Genomic DNA, 14,790 nt, shown 5'->3' with positions numbered 1-14,790 from the left:
CCAAATAAAAAATTTAAAAAAAAAAAACACAGAAATTTGTTTCAGTGCTTAAATTGTTTTAACCAAAGCTGCCCTACATAAAAGAGATTTAAAGGAAATGGTTCATGACCAGTGTTATCATTTTAGCATGACAAAATGGTATAGTGACTGGAGTGTCAGGAATATTTTTGTAAAAATAAGCTCCCCTTAGGATACAGAGCACCATTATCTACAATTTAAAGCCAGTTTATATAACACAGTCCTGTTGAAGCATGGACCTGACTAAACCTTCCACACACATTGCAAAGAAAAAGGAACTTATGGGTTCTTAATTGGCCATTGTCGTTCATGAAAGTTTCATACTTGGATAGATAGTTAAGTATTTATTAAGTCCACTGAACATAGTTCACTATTAAATGGGTATACACAGGTGGGTACTTACTATTGATCCACATAACCCGTATTTATTTATTACAAAGATTTCATGCTTCACCTGAAGCCACTATGGTTAGGGGACTTTTAAAGCAGCTTAAATCTATTTCAAAAATGCAACAGCAATAAAGTACCAAATGCTACTAAAAGACCAGGAGCACTAAGACAAAGGCAAACACCAGGATCTAAGACTCTAGAGATCTAGGAGTTGAACTCTACTTGGTGCTAAAAGCAACATTGTGCTTCCAGTTCTTATTCTCCCTGCACTGTGAACCCCACAAATATTGCCTCCCAAACTGCTAAATTGGCTTGGGAGGGGTGCTACTGTTGATGCCGGGATTATTTATTGATTTTAATTAGGATATTCACCACTACAGCAGCGAACAGTGTCAAAGTGACTTATGTGGCAACAGGAATGAGAAGATGGTATCCCATCTCCAAGGGCTCGCAGTCCAAAAAGCAGAATGGTGATGCCAGCATCAGTCACTGGGAGGGACATGCACCTCTTATGTCCCAAGCCTTCTAGGCAGCCCAATTCTATCCTGGGCCAGCCTACATGGTGCAGGGCCACTGATACAGCAGCCACTGCATTCTGTGGGCTGGTCAGAGACCAAGCCAGCGAGAAGAGGTAAGTTAAAGAAACATTTTACTTACCTCTCCAACCACTCTGTAGTCCCGCATAGGCCTACTCAGATCTACGCCAGCTCTTTTGCTGGCTTAGGTCTATTAGGTTGAAGGAGACATGTCAGGCTCAGGATGGGGGAGGGAAGTTTTGGCAGCTGCAAGTATTGCTGAGATCCACCCCCGTACCACCCACCCCAATCTGCCATTTGTCTGACCCCTTCCTTATTCACCCCCACATCCACCATGTCCATGCTGACAGCCAGTCTGAAAAACAGTTGCATCAGTGGATCTTGAGGTCTGCCAGCATACTGTGAGAATAGGATTGAGTCCTTAGAAAAGCAACCAAAATTATCTAGTGATATGCACAGCTTCTTACTAAAGGACATCCCACACAATGAATATAGCAAGAATAACATATACAGTTTCACAAAAGGCACAAAAGAAAATCCTGCACTACCAATGGGTGTTGTTTGGCTAAGGATATAGATGCATTCAGTGGCATTCCCAAAGGGGGGCACAATGTTACGTTTTGGAGGGCGCCTCAATAAGCCATGTAAGCTGCCCCTTCTCTTCACCATCAGAGTCATTCCTGGATGTATTAAACATTTAGTTCAACTTTTCAGTTGTATTTTGCTTTGTGGATCAGTGTTACTTTGTGGACAGAGGGTAAAAAAAGAAAAGGGTTTAAATTGAATAAGTAAAAAGGACAAGAATTCAAGGTTGATAGGCATATTAATAATTTTTATGTACCTCTTAAACTTTTTATCACTCAGGGAATACAAACCTCAAAACAGTTTGAATGACATCATGTCCATTGGTTTGCATGATGTACATTTCAGCTGTTTTCTAAAGCCTATTGCATAGACCTCCCCATGTTTCTCTGAACCAAGGTCATGAGCTGAAAGGAAATTCCACTGATTTTCATACCTTTGGAATAAATTGTTGCTAAGGCCCACATTGAATTTGCCTAAGATCATTACCAACTGAAGTAATTTAGGAGTGATCACACTGTTCCCAACACTAAAAAAAGAAATAAAGAAAAAAAACTCTGATAAAAATTGAAACAGCCACATCCATTGTATCCAACATCCCTTAGGCATCCATGGTCTCCCTGCCTCCTTGGAAGATATCTTCTATTCTATATAGCAGTACATTAACGCATCTATCTTTTTCACAGACTTTCTGTTAACAATGCAAGATGTAATCTGTAGCACCTACAAAGAATATCATTGTCAAAGATATATAATGCTTTCAGGGCTTAACCTTAAGTAAGTGATCTTTCCCACCAGGGAAAGGATTGATTTCTCTGGTTTTTCATTATATGTTTTAAGGCTAGCCAATCAAAGTTTATCTAGTACCAAAACATACATTTTTTAATATGTCGGGGGGGGGGGAAATAACTGAAAAAATAAATATCTTCTATAGTACTACTGAAAAAGACAATCTTGAAACATTGTTATTTTCAACCTACTTGTATAACTACCCAGATGATGTTGGATTTTTCCACTTACCTTCTGCTGTGTTCAACAACTCTGCTGACCAGAAATGGGCAAGTGACCTTATGCTCCACCCAAGAAATCTCTCTCTGTGTCTGTGTGTCACAGCACAATCCTATTCACACTTAGAAGTAAGTCCTGCAGATTTAAATGGGACTTACTCTCATGTAAATGTGCACAGGATTTCAGCCTTGCAGAGCCCAAATTGACTGCAGAAAATCCCCCAAAATTGAAATTGTTGACCTTCATATTTTGTGACTCTCATAATTTCTATGTGATCAAATGTGTAGATTTGTGAAGGATTGGTTTCACCTTTTCTCATTTGATTGTAATAATTTCAAAGTGAAAAGCTGGCATTTGGTCTTTGTCACCTTTGTGACGCTGACTGACTGGAGGCTTAGACTTAGGTAGATCACTCAGGGTAGAAAATTCCACCTGATTGGAGTTTCAGGAAGAAAGAAAAAAAAACACCCATGAGTATTAACAGTAGTAATAGTTTATTATTTGTTATGTAAACTACCCTTGCTATTTCTGATGAAGCAGTATATAAATTAAGATAAATGAAACTAATTAGAATGGAACCTCTTGCAACAGTGATGGATAGGCAGGAGATGTCAACACCACATATCACCTACACGTCCATCAGCCTTCATAGATCATGCTTATTCTGGAAAGGAAATAATCATGGAAGGTAATGAGTAAATTAATATTGCTGTTGGGTACCAATGTCACTTTCCAATTGACTCCATTCAATAGCGGTTTAACAATGTTCAAAATGTCAGACGAAGCTGTACATTTCTGCAGACATGGGGCTGCCGCTGAAAATGGCATCGGGGAATGTAAAGACACTCATTTCATAATGTAGGCTCGCCTCATGACACAGCATTGCCATGGTGTACATTTGTCCCACACTACACATCAGTAGCAGTCAGTGAAGTGGCACAGGGTGGGGAAACATATGACGTGATTACAAATTACAGGGAAAAAGAAACTGCACACTGTGGAGAGATGGGGGAATGCAATGCAAGGATGTCATTTTCAGCAGTAGCCCCTGGTCTACACCAGCATGCAGCGTTACCCTTTGATTGTCCTTCCTCTCTTGTAAGACCAACACATATCTCTCTTGCATTGTGATTGTAGCAGTGAAGCCCCTGACACTGATTGGTTGTGCTGATATTGTGTACAGAAGGCTCATCCACTCAAGGAACAGGCAGCCCAATCTTATCCCTGATAGCTCCGCCAAGTGCAGTGGCGCCAAAATAGCTACCACTGTATCCACTGTGGCTGCCAGAGAACTACTCAGGGGAAGGGAACTTTCATCTCCTTCCCCCATGTAAGGGCGCAGCGGCTGCAATGGGTTTCCTCTATTCTGCGCTGGCTATTTTGCTGGCGCAGATTGGAGGAGCTCTGTGTTGGGCTTCTCAGCCCAAGAGCATAGATTCAGTGGAGCAGGTCTCTGCCGGTCCCACCCCCTCCCAACCCATTAATCCACCCCGCCATGGAATGCCTCCTCCTGCCCCACGGTCCTCACCGCCGCCTGGCGCTCCTACCGAGCTCCAGGTAACATCCATCCAGTGCTAAGCTCAGCGCCAACTGGCACTGGGCTGGTGCTGACTCCTCTCAGGGTGCTGTGGATGTGCCTTATGGCTCATTTGAGACACTGAGCACCAGAGATGGAGATCAATGTCGGCGCTCAGGTAAGTTAGGACTGAGCCCTAAATCTTCAGTTCAACTTCAGTTAAAATATGGGGAAAGTAAATTTGGTCGAGATTCTCACATGAAGAAGACTAAGGATGTGAAGAGTACAAGGATGCAGGGAGGCAATGGTCAGAGAGTGCAGAAGTGTAGCAGATGGAAGATTGTGGGGTAGAAGATGAACAGAAAATCCTAAAGGAAAGGTGCCTTGGGGAGAAGGGGGCAAGAGACCAGGAAATGAAGCAGAAAGGCCAAATCAAAGAAACTTCACAGTGTTTGCAATCAGGATATATGCTACCGAGGAGGAGGAAGAGAGGTGACAGGAAGACCAAAAGGCTCAATGATGAAGGGAAGGGGTTACTTGGTCAAGAATCTACACCAGTGATTTTCAATCTTTTTCATCTCATGTCACACTGGCAAGGCAATAAAATGGTCAAGGCACACTATCGGTTTTTTGACCATTGACAAGGCACACTGGGCTGCCAGTGATGATGATGATTGGCAACCTTCAGTCTCGAAAGACTCTGGTATAAGCCTACAGCACCCGGTATTCCAGGCGGTCTCCCATCCAAGTACTAACCAGGCCTGACCCTGCTTAGCTTCCGAGATCAGACGAGATTGGGCATGTGCAGGGTAACAGTTGCTGCCAGTGGGGGGCTCACATCACCCAATGGCCCTACTAATAAATGACCCTCTCCCAAATTCCCACAGCACACCTGGGGACCATTCGTGGCACACCAGTATGCCACGGCACAGTGGTTGAAAATGGCTGATCTACACCAACAAGGGAATTTTTCTAGTTGTGGCTTCTACTATCATTGCAGCATTTCCAAGGAACCAACAAGGGTCAGAATACAGTGTGTGTGGGCGTGCTTGCATGAGCACGCATGTGAGTGCATCATGTACACATGCATGTCCACATGTGTTTGCATGCACGCATACTGAATTTCACAGATTGATTTTAAGTAGCCAGCCAACAGTTTGACTGCAAGCTTCTAGGTTGCATGTCCTGCTGAAATGTCACAGAGTTTTGTGCATTTGCTGCTGTTCACTCAATTAACTTTTCAGATATGCCTCCTTATTGTATTTCAATCCACAATAGAGGTGTTTAGGTGGGGAGTCAAGGCCCAGTTTCATCTTAAATAAAACATCAGAACTTATTGACATAGCAGCAGTAGGCTGAAATATCAAGGAATAATGTCTTCCATACAATTAACTTCAACCTCCTAAGGGGAGATAAACTGTAAAAAAAAATCTGACAGTGACAATTGCATTTTTGAAATGGGTAGTTCAACAAAATGATGAGGCTTGTCAAAAAGGCCCTGCAATTATACATAAAAGAAGAAAAATCAGTAGATGTGGCATTATGGTAGTGAAGAAAACATTAAAAGTATCTCAGAAAGCATTCATTCATGCAAAGAAGGAGTGCAGGAGAGACATTTACAGAGACGTTTACAGCATGAGCCTATGCAAGTTTACTCAGAAGTAAGTCTCACTTTGTTCAGTGGGACTTAGTTCCAAGAAAGTGTGTTCAGGATTGCAACCTTATTTGGTTAAATGTCAAGGTATGACAGTGTACACTATTTAGTCCTAACAATTATCATTCTACACTGGGAATATAATTATACTAGAGTCATTTAATATGAGCATAATGTTCATTAGATATGTAAATAACAGCAAGGTAAAAGAACAAAAAATTCTTCAAATACAACATAATCTTGAATATAGAAGGAACTGATGAATGCACTAGTAATTGATGATTTGAGCGTAACAGCCAATTCCAAAATGCAGGATGTTTGTGTGGGGGGGGGGGGGGAGAATGTATAGTCCTTATAGTCCGTATACCATAGGTATATGTACCACTTCAGGAGGCAAGGAAGACAGATAAATCATATTTCAAAATGGTCAGAAAGAAAGAAAGAAAGAAATAAATAAATAAATAAATAAATAAATAAATAAATAAATATTATTTCTACTGCTTGAAATCTTGTGCTATTTGTCAATTTTAATTAGCCCCAAGAAGATCACACACATAATCCACATGTGAGATACTCCCACCCAGAGGGCTAACAATTCAAATAGTGCACTTTAAGTGCATTTTCACAATGACCTCCAGCTATGCTCGGTTTAGGAAAACAGGCAGTGGAAGGAAAGGCCCCGGCAGCCCACTGGGAAGGTATCATCTGGGGAGAGTGAGAAGACCAAAATAAAGACTTGGGGAGAAGGGATCTGCCAAGGGAAGATTCTGTACCAATCCCATTAGTAAATTACAAGTACTTGTTGCAGAAGCTGAATGGTAATCCACTTTTGTTGTCCCTCTTCCAGATGCCCAAGGTCCCCCTCCCCATAAGCCTATCTACTCTGTTTGATGTGGAGCTCCTATGTGACACAAGGTGGGTGCCCTGAGGGCTGCTTCACACTTCTTCTGTTTGCAAACAATTTTGTTTACTCCAAAGTAGGGTAAACTCTAGGATGTGACTTGTTTACCAGTTTAAATCTGCTGACCAAGCAAGGTGCAACTGGCATGGCACTTCCCAAAATAGAAGGCAAGGCTTCTCCTCAGTCAGCTTGGGGGGGGGGGTTACTCTGAAGAACCAAAGTCTGACCTTTTCCCTAAGGCCTGTGGGACCTGATGCTTCCATGCCATCAGCCCAAGCCTAATGCCACCAGACTGGTCTGAGTCACACTTCCCTGGCATGCACCCAGCAGCGGGTACATATGCATATAAAAATGTGTCAGGCAACACTAACTCTTGTTATTGGTCTCAAACTAAACTTTGCCTTGTTGTATTTTAGGCAGAGCTATATTTCAAGTCTGGCCTACGCATTCACATGGACACACACACACACACACACGTCTGTTTGAAATGCCCCTTCAGTACTAATGGAAGCCTTGTCACAAGCAAGCCTCAAATGCTAAGATTGGTGAATAGCTGCCATTCTTAAAGGTGAGTATGAAGACATTTCATTCAAATTCCATAGCATCCACTTCTCACGCTGCCTAAGGCTCTGTCAGTTTTGACAGTCTTCGTGATGAATAAGGTGGGTGTTGATGGGCAAAGACAAGGGGCTGTAGCGAAAACACAGGAAATCTTCCAGATCTAAAACTTGTGATGTTAGATTTTTTTTTTTTTTGCCTCCACAAAGTCAAGTGGTTAGATCTGACAAATAAATGACAATGAACTATCAAGGAGTCGATGCTCCAGTCCATTCTATTATTTCTCCATTGCCAATACAGAAAAATATTGTTCTTTAATGTAAGATAATACATAGGTAACCAGCAAACACATAAATGGAAAAGCAAAAGTTAGCATGGTGAAAAGACCGACAGCCCAATCTTGCCCTATCTTACAGTCCTACGCTTACCCTGCCACTCCAACACATGTAGCCATGCTAAGGAAGCGCATACTGCTTGCTATGGGGGGGGGGGGGACCAGAAGGCTAAAGAGTGGTAATTAAAAATCTTATCTCTTGGTAGTCTGCCTGGTCAGCAATGGGACCCACACCAGCTACATAGCTGGCATAAGTCCAAGGGTAGGAAGGGGACGTTTCAAGTAGCAAAATGTTATAGCATTCCCTGCAAGTTGCTGCTTCTGGGATCCACCCTCTCCCTTCCCTGAACTTCCCCCAAATTGCCCATGTCACCGCGTCCAGACATTTCTGACACTTACAGGGAGCTGCTTGCCATTTCCACCAGCAACTCTGTTGCACACAACAGCAGCACAATATCTGCACCGTTAGAACAGTTATTGCTGTACAAGGCCTGTAGGGCAGGGCTGTGAGAACTTAAGGCAAATGCAAGTATCAGTAAAAAGACACATTAGTGCTGTGTGGGACATTGAATTCAGAATCTGGCTTAGGAAAAGATTCTCTCTCTCTCACTCACTCTCTCTCTCTGAATGAGAGTCATGACCCTTTCATAACTACACACTGCAGCAAACCTGGCTTTTCCATGAAGTATATACACAGCACGGACTTTCAGCCAGCTTGGGTCTCAATTGAACATACCTTTATGACATGCATCTGTTATATTCACACATAAAACATTTAAATGCACACTCAAAACATATTTAGTGTAAACCAAAAATTGTAATGTTTCAGAGATCCCAGTTCTCCATCTGTTACGTACAGAAATATCTCGCAGATATCCTTACAGGTATGTGTAATAAGTTAATTGTAACATAATTTTATCATAGTGATAAGTGGCTCAGAAACACTGGTAATATTTAAGCAATGCAGCCATTATTCCCACTTGTTTGGCCAGGGCCCATCAGTCAGTAGCAGGTCGTTGTTCCGGGTCTTCAAAATGTATCATATAATATTTTTTTTTTAATGAAAGAAAAACATAACATTTTCCATTTATTTTAAGAAGCTTTTATTCTGTTTCATCTGCAACAGAAATCAAACAGCAAACAATCAAAGCCATCAGGATCTAAACATTAACAAAATAAAACCAGAAAATACAGCAACAGATAATGAATTATTATCAAAGAGGCAAAAGCCTTATCAAAAGCTATAAAACATTATTATGCTAATAACAGCAGGAAACCCTCCCCAAAGACACAAATCTTCACTAAGCATTGGAAGACACACAACAATGATGTCAGGGGCACCAACTGAGGGAGGAAATAACATAAATCTGGAGCCACAACAGACAATACCCTGTTCTTTGTAACCATTCACTGAAATAGAGTTGCTTTGGGGACTCAGATCAAGATCTCAGATGTTAAGTGGAGAAACTGAAGGTATACTTATGGAAGGATGCAAGTCATTTAGGATTTTGAAGGTAAGAAACAGGACTTTAAACTGAGCCTGGAAACAAAGAATGAAAGCACCAGAGTAATATTCTTCAGGGCCCAATCCTAATGGGCCCTTGGGCCAGCGCACATCACATTTGCCAGCCTGGAGGTGTCACGAGGTGCCTTAAGGCACTTTAGTGCCACCAGGAAAGGCTGGCACATGGGCATGTGCCAGCCTCCGGAGGCTGCCCTGAACCCCATGGAGCCAGTGCAAATGTAAGATTGTGCCAGTCAACTCAGGCCGGTGCAGTGGCTTGAGGAGAGCGGGGGGCGGGGCAGAACAGAGGCGTTTCAGGGCAGGAGGAGGAAGGGCAGCCGGCGGACTCATGTGCAGGCTGGGGAAGAGTGGGGGTGGGTGGGGCCAGGATCCAAAACTTAGGTTGAATCCTTTCCCCAGTCCCTGGCAACATGGCACAGCTGGGCTGCTTGGATCTGCGCCACCTCTTTAGGCAGCCTAGGTCCAAGTAGCTTCATTGTGGCTGCTGCGGCATTAACTCCTTGAATGCATTCCCCTGCCCTGGTTGAGCTGCATGCAACCCCAACCCCACTCTGGATATGGGGCAGGCCAACCAGGCTCCTCATTCCAGCATGGGTTAGGATCGGGCTGCCCGTTACACAGGTCAAGACAGCAGTCTGGTGGCTGCATTTTCAGCAGCCAACGTTTCTGGTCAAAATTTAAGGGGCACTCCACACTCTGAAATTTACCAAAGCACAAACCACCCTGGCCAGCTCTGTCTTCACCAGGAAAAGCTGGCATACCCATTGAAGCTGATAGAAGATGGTGCATTCCACACTGGTGCATTCCAAAGCAAAGCCAGATCATAAGAACATAAGAACAGCCCCACTGGATCAGGCCATAGGCCCATCTAGTCCAGCTTCCTGTATCTCACAGCGGCCCACCAAATGCCCCAGGAAGCACACCAGATAACAAGAGACCTCATCCTGGTGCCCTCCCTTGCATCTGGCATTCTGACATAACCCATTTCTAAAATCAGGAGGTTGCGCATACACATCATGGCTTGTACCCCGTAATGGATTATGGGGTAGATCAAGTAGTCTACGGGGTAGATTACAGGGTAGAATCTACGGGGTAGATTACAGTAGTAGATCAAGCTGGGTCATGGGCACTTGTCTTTTACTAAGACATTGACCAGAGCTCAAAGCTATGGATGTTGACTGGCAGCAGCTTGTCAGGGATCCCAACAAGAATTTTTCTCTGCCTTATCTGGGGAAGCCAGTGATGGAACCTGGCACCTTCTGCCTGCAGGGCGTAGGCTCTGCCGCGTCCCATGCCCCCACCCCAGCCTCTTCACTACAGTCCCATCCAAGGCAGTCTACCTGTGGCTGAATAACTATCAGTCCTTAAAGCTGAAAAAGATACATTGACTTAAAAGCAAAAATAAAAGAACACCCAGAAAACCCACATGGCTTTCCCTTTCCATTGCAAAGAGCAGCTTTCTCTCCTTTTCATGGCTTTTTTGGTGTGTGTGACACACACAAACCCAAAGTGGGCAAAGGAGTTGCATAGATGCCCCCAGTGAAACCTGGCGGCGTCTGTTGGGAAAGAGCACTAAGTATCTTTCAGAGCAGCCACTTGCAAACAGCCTCTGTCGAGCTGCTAAACAAGATTAATAATATATATTCTGCCCATGCATTATTCATTTTTGTAATATTTAACCAGAAAGTAAAGCTGGAGTTCTTTTGCCACTGCACACTCAAAGGTTTCCTGGAACAAGTGGAAATTAAAGAGCTGAAAATGCCATGTTTAACGCATTCAGAGAGCAGTCTGCTGCCGCTTACTATTTTAAGCTCTGCGGCCCCAGGAGCATCCTCTCATTTCTTGTTGAGCAATTGAAAGGATCATAACTAATTACTGTATTATTTTCATGCCCTTTTTTTTTTTTTTACTTTTAGGGGATCTTGGACCCACAAATATATGGATGCCGTGAGCCCTGAAACTGATCACATTTTTATGAAATCTGCAATTCACTGGTGATTTACAATCATCTTTTGCTCATTAAATTTCTCCATCAACTCCATTTACAGATGTTCAAGCAATAAAACCGAGATATACACATCTAATTTCATTTAGGCTCTAACTAGCACCATAGCTGCACTGATGCTACAAAGAACGGCAAGAAATAAATGTTTAAATAAATATCTGACTAACAAGGGCATGCTGCAGGTGCCAGCAAGATCTAGCGTAGCCATGGGCAAATGAGTGGGCAACGGATAGTAGTCTGCCTAGCGCACAGTGTGATAGATTAAGGACTTCCTTCAGCAACAGGTGGCCCCAAATGAGAGACAGCAGTAGAGCTGAACTCCTGGCATTACCATTTAAAATTACTGAAAGGGGGATTAATGCTGGGGGGCAAATATTGACATGGAAGCAGAGGAAAAATAAATAAGGAAGCACGCGCACACACAAAGCTGAGTCTTGGGCCCAAAATTATGAGTCTTTGGGCACAATTCTAACCAGGTCTACTCAGAAAAAAAAAGTCCTATTTGTTCAGTGGGGCTTACTCTCAGGAAAGTGTGGTTAGGATTGCAGCCTTTGTGACTCAAGACTATATGAATCATGACTCTTTTCATGTAAAAACCCCAAGTCGCAAGTCAGTGCCTAATGGAGCAATCCTATCCAACTTTCCAGCACCAGTGCATCCGCAATTTAGCCCTGGGGTAAGGGAACAACTGTTCTCATACCTTGAGGAGGCCTTTGTGACTGCCTCCCACCACAGGAAGCAGTGCACGCCCCATTGGCGCAGCTGCACCGACACTTGAAAATTGGATAGGATTTGGCCCTAAGTCATTGATACACGTGACTTGAGTTCCCACGAGTTGTGAAAAACGTGCATTTTTGTGACTCAAGTTGGGTCTGTGACTCATGAGACCCCATCCCTGGCACTAATTCTGCTTGATTTCTGACACAAAAAGCTGGGCTTTCTAGAGATGCCAAAAGCATCTTAAAAAGCAGCCTACCACTATATTTTGGAATTTGGATGCAACACTGCCTACAGGACTCTGGAGAACAGTGCACTGTCCAGTCACTTGAGATCTCTTTACCTGCCGCTCTGTAGTTCTTGCAGGGGGTGTGGTCCTAACACTGTTTCTTTCTTGGATTTTCCCCATATTATTCTTTCTCATAGGTGGCAACTAGCCAGGCGGTGGGATATTTTACCACAGGAAGGGGGTGCTTTCACAGATTGCTTCTCCCCTCCCTTCCAACCCTATAGTGGTCTTCAAGGGGGTCTTGTTCTTGTTTACAATCATGGTATGCTACATTTTAGGGGTTCTTTCTTCTGCATGACCTTGATCAATCAGGAACCATGAAGTAGTGGACATGAAGACATCACAACACCAAGTTTCTAATCGGATCTGGCTATAGAATGACTGAAGGCAAATTAAGCGCTTCCCATGAATTTCCTGTGAATGTGAAAGAAAAGGGGACAAATCTCCTTCGCCGAGGTACCTGGTCATGCTCCCTGTCTTGCTGTGCAGCGATGGTGGTTCCTCCTTTCAGTGCTGCATGACAAGCACTTTCACCATAATCCAACTCTAGCCACATTTACTGCACAATCCTATGCGTGTCTGTACATCCTATTTTGTTCAATGGTGCTACACCCTGAGTTCAAACTTGGAGCCAGACAAGGAGGAGTCAGCCAGGTGAGAAGAACTCTCAGAGACCAAAGAACCAATCCCCAAAGAACCACTCCACCCCAGGGGCTTTTCACTCCCCTGTTCCCACACACCAGCACAGGCCACAAACTAGGAGGGAGCTGATGGGAGAGAAGACGGAGCACCAAGCTCCTGGCCAAAAAACTGCTCCTTTAAGTCTTGTCACTCTCCAGGGTGGGGTTGAAATCTGAGTAGGATAGTCTGGGCTGAAAGGGATACACCTGAGTTCCTATCCTTGTTGGAAGAAGTTCCTCACACAGAGCTGTCCAAGGTCTTGCAACTCAAGTGCCATGGAACATGTCAACCTCAGGTACCCGTAGGTTCCTACTCATGATCAGGACAATGTACTTTGTTCTGTCAGCCATTAGATGTCCCTGCCCAGTCAGGCAAGTGTTAGAGCATATACACTGATGTGTGATGTTAGGGATATTTCCTGTTGGTGTGAGGGCTACATTCACATGCCCCTTTAATTGGGGATAAGGTTAGCATGTTGCTATCTCATAGGTAGCTAGATCAATAAAGTGTGACTACTCTCTCACAGCCATAAGCCTCCTCTCATGTTTGAAAAATGGTGCAGCCCTTTTCCAGCTCACATCATGATGCCACCATATAAATAGTTATCAACAGTCACAGGGGGAAAAAGAATATTGTTGGGTATCTGTTGTTCAGAATTAAGACTGAGTGCACTAATGCTTCCCCTCTCAATAATATAATGTTATTTTAATGGCTGCTTCCTTCTGCAGCCTATTTATGGAAGGGATATTTAATTATATGCTGGCTTTATCATTACTTATATTAATCACATCTAGGGGGTCATGTGGTACCATATTTAATGTTTTGAAAACAAACTGAAACACAATGATTTAAGGCTAACAAATCATCCAACAGTACAAAAGGAATTGCAAAGGTAATTATGCACCCTGTTGCTCAAAGGACTGCTAAATGGAGCCAGAGACTTTCACCTCTCTCCTTAATAGACGGAATTGAATACGATTTCTCTGGGAGAGCAATTATGGAAGATAGCTGGCTGTATGGGCGGGTGGTGTTATTCAGACACCTGGATCTTAGCTACTAGTGTCATGGCTGTGGTGCCCAGAATGGCTTGGCTCCACATACTCACTGTGGAATCCTTTACTTGGGCTGTCCAGCCAATGAAATGTCTGCTGTAATGTCAATGGCTGGAATCAGAAAAGCCATACAGTGTATGCTAGGGGGCTCTTGTGTCCAGGAATCACAGCTTTCACCAAAAGACAACTTATTTTGGAAAGTCGGAAAAACTTTAAAAATTAGATTTTGATATGGCATGGGAGCCTGAGAGAGAGAGAGAGAGAGACTCACTGTGGACATACTCAAGCCGTAATAGGTGCATTATAAAGGTTTCCATCTGCTCAAATATCAGAATTCCACTCTGATTACTGATGAATCACCCAACTCCTGTGTCTTTAACAGCAGCCTGACATGAAGACATTTAGGAGGTTGTGCTTTCTGCAAGCTCTATCTGATTAACTGGCATAAGGTGACCCTTAAAAGCACAGCAGCAAGACTAAGAAAGGAGTGGGCACCTGCAGGAAGAAGTTAACATTTTGTACAAGGCACCAAAATAATGGAGGCTAGCCTTAGGAATACCAACTATAGGAGCATATGTGTTAATTAAAGAAAAGAAAAAAGGTGCTGTTAAATGTGGTTACAAGGAAGAAGCATTCAGAATTCAAACACCATTATGAATATTTTACAAGGGAGCTAGCACTTTGTGTCCCCAGGCAAAATCCAGCTGGCTGATCCATTGGAGAGACAAAAAACTGTGCCCTTCCTACTTTCCCCACCCATTCTGCCTGGCCACACAGCAGCTGCTGTCACACGGTCACCACATAAAACAAGCTTAATGCTGGCATGAGACTTATTCAAAGAAGGGGCAGCAGAGAAATCACTGCAATTGTCTGCTGGGCAACCACTTAACGTTGGATAGTCTGAAATATTTCAGGAAAGAATGACTTTATTGATACCAAGGTTATGCTGTCCATTTTCAATTGCCCTCTAGCATTTTTTTTTATCATTTTGTGTTTTCAGGAGATTATTTACAACACATATTTA

The sequence above is a fragment of the Tiliqua scincoides genome, chromosome 1 (assembly GCF_035046505.1).
Source record: "Tiliqua scincoides isolate rTilSci1 chromosome 1, rTilSci1.hap2, whole genome shotgun sequence".
In the NCBI taxonomy this organism is placed as follows: Eukaryota; Metazoa; Chordata; class Lepidosauria; order Squamata; family Scincidae; genus Tiliqua; species Tiliqua scincoides.
Note: the sequence above shows the minus strand (reverse complement) of the source record.